Source organism: Psittacula echo, assembly GCF_963264785.1.
Source record: "Psittacula echo genome assembly, chromosome: 2".
In the NCBI taxonomy this organism is placed as follows: Eukaryota; Metazoa; Chordata; class Aves; order Psittaciformes; family Psittacidae; genus Psittacula; species Psittacula echo.
The window spans coordinates 136,629,627-136,637,619 of NC_137737.1; positions in this window are offsets into that span (position 1 = coordinate 136,629,627).

Here is a 7,993-nt window from a genome sequence, read left to right on the forward strand (position 1 = left end):
TGGAAGAGTACCTTTTGATCAAGGGAGTTATTTTTGCAGATACATGTGCATATATGCAGTGTATTGACAATTTTATTTTACCAAACTGGAATTCTTTGAACTGCAGATCAGCAGACACAAATATCATCCTTGAAGGAAATGGGAAAACTTGTCAATTTTACAGTCTCTACAAAGTGTGACAGTCTTCCAGATTTATGCATTTTTCTTTGCATTATAAATCATCTTCATGTAAATGAGATTTCTAACTTTCGTGTTAGAGAGCTGATGTGGATAGATGTCAGTAAATGCAGAAAAGTTATTTAAAGAGCTCATTTAAGACGTATAGCTTTTATTTTCTAGTAAGAAAGCAGTCAGTATCCTGAGTCTTTTCAAGTAAGTGTTTGGGGTTTTTGTTTTTTTAATTCTTCCACTGTAAGCATTTCTGTGTTTATCAAACACACATTCATGCATCATATGTGTAGCTGTAGCGTTTGTATAAATCAAATAAGGAAGATTTTATTTAAACTGCACTTCCTTAGATTAAGGCACTGATGTCTACATTGTTAGAGACATGTAGAAGACATGGTGGAAGAGCTTGGACTTATACCTAGCAGTAGGAGTTGACCAGGTCAGATATTCAGTATGGAAAGAACTTGTCTTCAGGATTTTTCCGTGCTTAAGTGTGTATGTGTGTATGCATATGTGTGTCTCAGCAGCTATAAGAATGGGCCAGTATAGAACAGTATGCCATACTTGCTTTTAGACAAGTGTAGCAGGACAACTAGGTTTGCTACTGAGACTTCTGCACTTCTGTTTCACCCCTTCTGCTTGCGTGCTGGTACCTCTGTGTGTGTGTGTGTGTGTGTGTGTATAGGGATGGATGATACTCATTTCATTCAACTTATTATGTTATAGCTCCATAAGATATTGCCATAACTATAATTTAAAACACTGTAATCACCACCATTAATGCATAATGGTGCAGTTTTTCATAGCTATTTTATACCAATTATGCAACTACACTGAGATCTTTTAAAATTTGGGAAAGTACTCTGCAATCTTGCTTCCCTCTAAAATTTGTCTTCCTTATATGACTTCCTTTGCATCTACAACTATTTTTCTTAACATATTATGTGTTCATCATGTTTCTTGCTGGCTGATATGCTTTCAAGAGAAAATGATGCTTTAATTACAACTCTGGGCCTAATCCTGGTGTTGTAAGTGGAAAATCCAGTAAAAGGTAACAGTAGCTTTGCTTACATAGGTGTAGCTGGACAAAAAGCCAGGACGTAAGTTTTGGAAGAGATTATTCACCTACTAGGAGTTACCTGCAGTTATGGATTCGTGTAACACCTGGCCCAGAGATCAGTCTGTCAGGCATGTGGGTATGTTTCTTTGGAGCCCAGATGTCTGTAGTGAAGGGTCTGGCACAATAGGATGAACCTTCAACTGAACAATCTGCAAACCATTCTGCAAAGGAAAGCTGCAAAACTATCCTTGCCACACTTGTTGATGAAAAGCAGATTCGGAGATTTTAACTCTGAAATTATTAGGAACTGCAGCATGTTGGTGATGTGGGTGATTCTTTTCTGCTCTATGCAGATGCATTTGCTTACTTTACACTAACAGATAGTGCCGAGATGTTTTAAAACCCGTTATCACTATTGGAGTGATTTAAAAGAAAAAACTTTATTGTTATTAAAGTCAACATGTCTGTAATCTATTTTCTACATTCAGTTATATTTTTAGGCCTCTGAGTCTTGACAAGATGTTAAATTATGTATTTTATTGGAAACCAATGTTCAGATAAATCCATAGAATATACTGGGTATAGTCATTGATGAAAACCTTAATCAGTATAACTGAGTTACAAATTAAAAGTAAATATCCTTTCTTGGGATGCGGTCGTGTTGAGGACAGTGTGTATGTGTGTCTCTGGCCAAATGCAGTCTGCATTTATTTGCTTACGCACAAGTGCATATGTTTTGCTGAACTGGACTTTGCAGTTACCATATAAGAACAGAAGCTATGGCAGGCCTGCAGGAGCCTTCTCTCTATGTGCTACTATGGAAGTAGATGTAATATTTGGAAGTAAGATTAGCATTCCTTATACAATATAAGTTTGTTTGAATAGCTGTTACATGTTTATGTGTCAGTCACTTGCTCGCCTGAAGTTTATCATTCATTAATATCATTTCATAACAGCAATAAGGCATTCCAGGTAGCAAACTTCAGTGTTACAACTGCTCTTGGGTGGATGAAGTCGCACAGCTTACGGCTTCGTGCCTTAGACTGCCATGCCAAGATGCAATATTTAACTATCCTTGACTGCCTGTTGCTTTTTACTGCAGTACTGTATGTATGTTACCCCACATAGTTTGAATGCTTACATGTAGAGCACACATGTTAAGAAAAAACCCACAAAAGAGGCCATCTGTACTTCTAAAGAAAACTGCCTTGTAGCGTGTTGGCCTTTCTACATGTTTAAACAAACATGTTGAACTTTATTTGAACTGTGACATAGTTTAGTTGTTAGTTTTGTCATAGTTTTTAAGATGTATTCTTGATACTTCAATTGATTCTGCTTTAGGAGAATCGTTTAAGATTTTTACCTTGCTTTTTATATTAGAGAAAATTGTATTGCAGCACAGTTGGCACAGCAACCTTAAATAACAGAATGAACCTTTTATGTGGTGAAAGTACTGCTGTTGTTCCAGTAAAAAGGGCATCGTTTGTAAAATGGGTGACTGGAAGAATCATATCTTACCAAGAAAGATAAGCCTGAATTTCTTATCCAGCTATCGATTAGCAAAAGTTTTACTGTCTAATTTAATCTCCACCTTCTGTGAAAAATAAGCAGTAATTTTCATCATAACCTTCAGACAGGAACAGAGCATAATTACATCAGACTAGTACACAACCTGAGCTTGGTTTTCAGCCATGTCTCAGGTTTAACTCCCTGAAAGGGCTGGAGGAACATTTTACAAGTTTTGATCTGTTTTGCCGTAGATGTTGCAATTCAGTTGAAATATGTGCCTTGCAAGCCTCTATTAAACAAACAGAAAACTCCCTTGGTGTTTCTTTTTGTGAAGATTGTTGGGTTTGTTTTGATTGTTTGTTTTTCTTTTTCTAAATCCCTGTCCATCTGATTTCTAAAGCTTCCATTGTGTCTTAATACCCCAGTCTCTGAGGATGCTCCTGTAGTAAGAGATGCAGCTGGGATGTATGCCAGCCATCTAACAGCTGATGTAAGAATTTGCATGGCAATTTGTGTTGCTATTTTGCTGGCTTATTTCCTCCTTCACATTTCCAGTTTCTGATATGCTTGATCTTAGTAAAGGCAGAAAGATTACCTTGAAAAAATAAAATGAGTATAGTATTTACTGTGAGGGTGGTGAGGCACTGGAATGGGTTGCCCAGGGAGGTTGTGAAATGCTCCATCCTTGGCGGTGTTCAAGGCCAGGTTGGATGAGGCCTTGGGTGACATGGTTTAGTGTGAGGTGTCCCTGACCATGGCAGGGGGGTTGGAACTAGATGATCTTAAGGTCCTTTCCAGCCCTAACTATTCTATGATTTTCAGGCACTCACCTGTTACAATTACAGTTGTGGGTTAAAGTTTAATCGAGCCACAGCTAAACTGACATGTAGTTCTGTCTTAGTCTTAAAAAAAAAATGCTCTTTCACTTCCTGAATTACCACATACTTGAATTCAGTTGATAGATTTGCCAGGAGATGTTTGACACTAAGTAAAGGCATTTCAGAAGCTTCTTTTCCTATTATTTAAAAAAATACTGCCTTTATTTCTTCCAAAGTAAATGGAATGCAGTTTAAAACACTACAATCCTAAATGCAATTTCCATTGAGAAGGGGTAAGTAAGAGATGCACAAATAAGGAAGAAGGAAGGCCAAAAGGTTTAACAGGCATTGAAAATTCTTCAAACTATTTGCTCTGTGGCATTACTGGTTACTGAAAGGTAGAAGGTTAGGGACCAAATCTTATTCTTACCACCTTATTTTTACTAAGTCATCTGCAAATGTCCAAATCTTATGATCCTTCATGAGCTTTTCCGTGCAATTCACATGACTAGGAGCTGTGCAGGCAGGTTGTAGGGATTGTAAGCTGTCATTGAAACCCTTCTTAATGACTGCTGTAACTTGTATAACCAATCCTTTAACCAAAAATCTAACAGCAGAAAGTGTAGGCTGTTTGTGTGGGTGCGTGGGCATGTGTGTTCTATTTCCGTTTAGAGATGTCTGGTTTGGTATTGTGTTTAGAGATGTAATGAGTGACTTCTGTTTTGCTAATTGGTGGTCGAACCTATGAATCTCCTAAATATGGACTGACAGGTAGACTCTAGAGTACTGTGGTATTAGAGATGAAAGAAAAGCTAAGTTGATTCCAACACAAGCAATATTTTATGTGAAATAATACCTCAACATAAATCTGTATAATCATGCCTTTAGTACTCTTTTAAAAACTTTAACAAAGTGGTAATTCTAAAACATGCAGTGTGTGTTATTTTAGTAATCATTCCTACACCATCAGTACAGCTAAAAGAAAACATCATCTTTCTGTTGCTGCACTCTCACTACGTCAAATGCAGAGCTAGTGATGCCTAAAGGTCTTCTGAACTGTTTGGTACCTCAGCTAGATGTTTAAATAATTAATCTGGCAATGGTTTTAACTTCAGCACAGCTAAATGTATGTAATTCTGCCTTTCAAGTGATGTTTAAGGTTACCTGTTTATTTGATGGAAAAGAAGTGGGTGCTTAATGCCTTCAAACTTTGTTACTTAGTAATGCAGAAGAATTTCTGGTGGTGCTTTACTTGTTAACAATGATGTTTAGAAGTAGTGTATATGGCATATGGACATATCTATGTGCAGCTATTTAATAACAACTCTAAGGAATCCAATTCCGTTTATTTGTTGTCTTGGACAGTTTTTTATCGAAATAATGTATACATAGTAAATATTTTTCTCTTGTGACAGCTTTTTTTCTGTTAAAAAAAAAAAAAAAGTAATAAAAGCCAAGTCCAGAAAGTGTGGATTGTTTGGGACACAAACTGGTTTTCTTCTTTCATTTGAGAAGTCTGATAGCCTTTCACAAAATCATGTAGTCCATAATGAATTAACCTCTTTCCTCTGCTGCGGTAATGAAGTGATTTTTGTATTCTATTGTATTATTTGCATATGCAATTTTCAGTCAAGTGAAGACTGTACGGCATGGCTCAAATGCGTGTCTTGGTGGGGCAGCATCAATACACTTGCAGATGTCAAGGTACAGCAGCATGCTCAGACTGGATCCTTATGTCGTGCTGGCTGTGATGACCTTTTGAGACACACTGGCATGAGGATGAGCAGCAAAACATGAGGTGCTTCATATGGAACTATTGAACTCTCCCTTTCTCCCTCAAGATCCTCCCCACAGCAAGCATGTCACCTGGAAATAAATTGCTATGCAGCATCAAGTGCTTATTAATTTTATTTTATTTTATTTTTTTAATCAACTAATGTACCATCTGTCTTGACTTTTTACAGGTTATTATTACATGTATTGGAGCTTTCTATCATTTTACTACTTTGTTGTAATTTACCATGTACTGATATGAAAACCTTGAGATTATTTTAAATTCTGAAGATGGTAGAAATACCCTATGAAGTGCTTCTCCAAAAATCAGTCATATGACACTTAAAAAAATGTGTATTTACATCTTTAATTCATCATGGTTCCGAGTTTGACCTTTCATCAGTCTGCTTCCTTTTAGTCCACCCAGGAAATGCACCGATGTTGAAGTATCCAAGTTTATCCATTAATTCTTCCAGCACCTGGGCTTTCTGATTGTTTGTCTGAAAGGGAGATGGAGCTTCCTGGCACCATGAAATATGTGTTGATGTTTGGGTGCTCTTCCATGTCTTGACCCAAAACTGAGACCGCGGTTACCAGCTGTGAAATACAGACTATCCTATTATATGTAACAGAATTTTATATTTATATTTGGATATAAATATAAATAAATATATCCAAATTTATACTTGGATATAAATAGAAGTGTATAAAAAATGTGTATTTTATGTCTGTATGTATCTCTGTATGAAATATATACTCTGATTATGATCAGTGATTGAAGGTGTCAGGTAAAATTACTGTTGTTTGGGGGGCTTTCTCCCCTAAATGGTAGCTCTGTAATCTGTTTCCAGGACATAGTTTCCCAGATTTTCCGAGTTTGGAAAGTTTTGTGGTAGATGTTTTTTAATAGTAATCAGATGAGATGCATTTCATTATGAATTAAATTGCATATAGAGAATACACAATCTAGAATATTACAGATCTATTCAGTAGGTTATAACACACCAGCAGTATATACGTTTAACTTCAAGAGTTCTGAGCAGCCTTTACAGTGCCTTTACAGTGCCTTGGAGTTTCTTCTTGTTTCAAAGATATAACTGTAATGTCTGCTGGTAAGCCATGACTTCTGATGGTTCTATAGTGGCTGGTTATAGCAAGACCAAAACTGCATTAAAATGGACTTTTTACACTGTTGCAATAAATACTAGGAGATGCTGTAAGATCATAGAATCATAGAATGGTTGGGACTGAAAGATGAGAATGCCAAAACCATTCTTCTCTCTGAAGAAAGCTGAGCAAGGAAAGGCAAGAATGCAGCTGCCTTCTTGAGTGCATCATGTTGTGCTGTCTGTGAGACCCCAAGCAGGAAGCTGTGGTCTTGCTGAAGTGAGGTCTGGGTGCTGGAAAGAGCACAAACAATTTCCTTCGTTGATCTAACTTCAGCTGAACAATAATAGACATCGCTGCTGCAGAAGTGATCCACCTGTATGCAGTTTTAGAAGGGTACAGTAAAATCAAGCCTTGTTTTTGTATCCTTATGCAAATTTATGTCAGAAGCACTAACAGTACTTCGCATCTATTTCTGCATTATTGACACCTGAATAAGTGCTGCTGCTTTTTTTTCTCCTCTCAATTGGCCCACTTCATGATGATCCAATCTGTAGTCTGAATTGCTGGTTGTATTCTAGGGGCTTGTCAGAGCTGCAGGATTGGTGCTGAGGAAGGCTGTAAGGCTTGCTGGTAGTTTTGCCTCAGAATAGCAATTCCTAGATTTAGTGGTTGCCATTCGCAGTCTTCAGTTCACCAGATAAGGTTTGCTGGAGAATGACAGAATCACAGAATGGTTTGGGTTGAAAGGGACCTTAAAGCTCATCCAGTTCCAGCCCCCTGCCATAGGCAGGGACATCTTCCACTAGACCAGGTTGCTCCAAGCCCCATCCAACCTGGCCTTGAACACTGCCAGGGATGGGGCAGCCACAGCTTCTCTGGGCAACCTGTGCCAGGGCCTCACCACCCTCATACGGAAGAATTTTTTTCCTAATAGCTAATATAAATCTTCTCTCCTTCAGTTTAAAGCCATTCCCTTTGGCCTGTCACTACTTGCTCTTATAAAATGTCCCTCTCCAGATTTCTTATAGGCCCCCATTAGACACTGGAGCTGCTCTGAGGTCTTCCTGGAGCCTTCTCCAGGCTGAACAAGCCCACGTCTCTCAGCCTGTCCTGTTTCAAGACAAGTTTTGATCAGTACCAAGACAAAGCACAACCTACACTCTTCTGAAATGTGTTGTGTCCTGCAGGCCTTACACAAACTCTCAACAAGCAAACTAATCCTAGGACTGGTCATGATCTGAGTGGTTTGGATGCCAACCCAAACCGTTCTATGATCCTGTGATTCTAAATTGAATTTCTGTTTGGGTGGTGGGGCTGGCTCGTTCAAGTGTCGTGAGTTAATGAGCTTCAGAGTACCTTTGTGAGGCAGGGAATTGCATTTTATTTTTATGTAGGGCACAAAGAGTAAAGATAACACACTCAAAAGCTTGCTACCAAGCTTTGGTGTGGACCATGGATGGATCCTGATGGTTACTTTCCTGCTGTTACCGGTAAACCATTCCTTAAGAATTTGTGGGTAAAAATAAGGGCTGGCAGCTTGTAATTGCAATGTGAC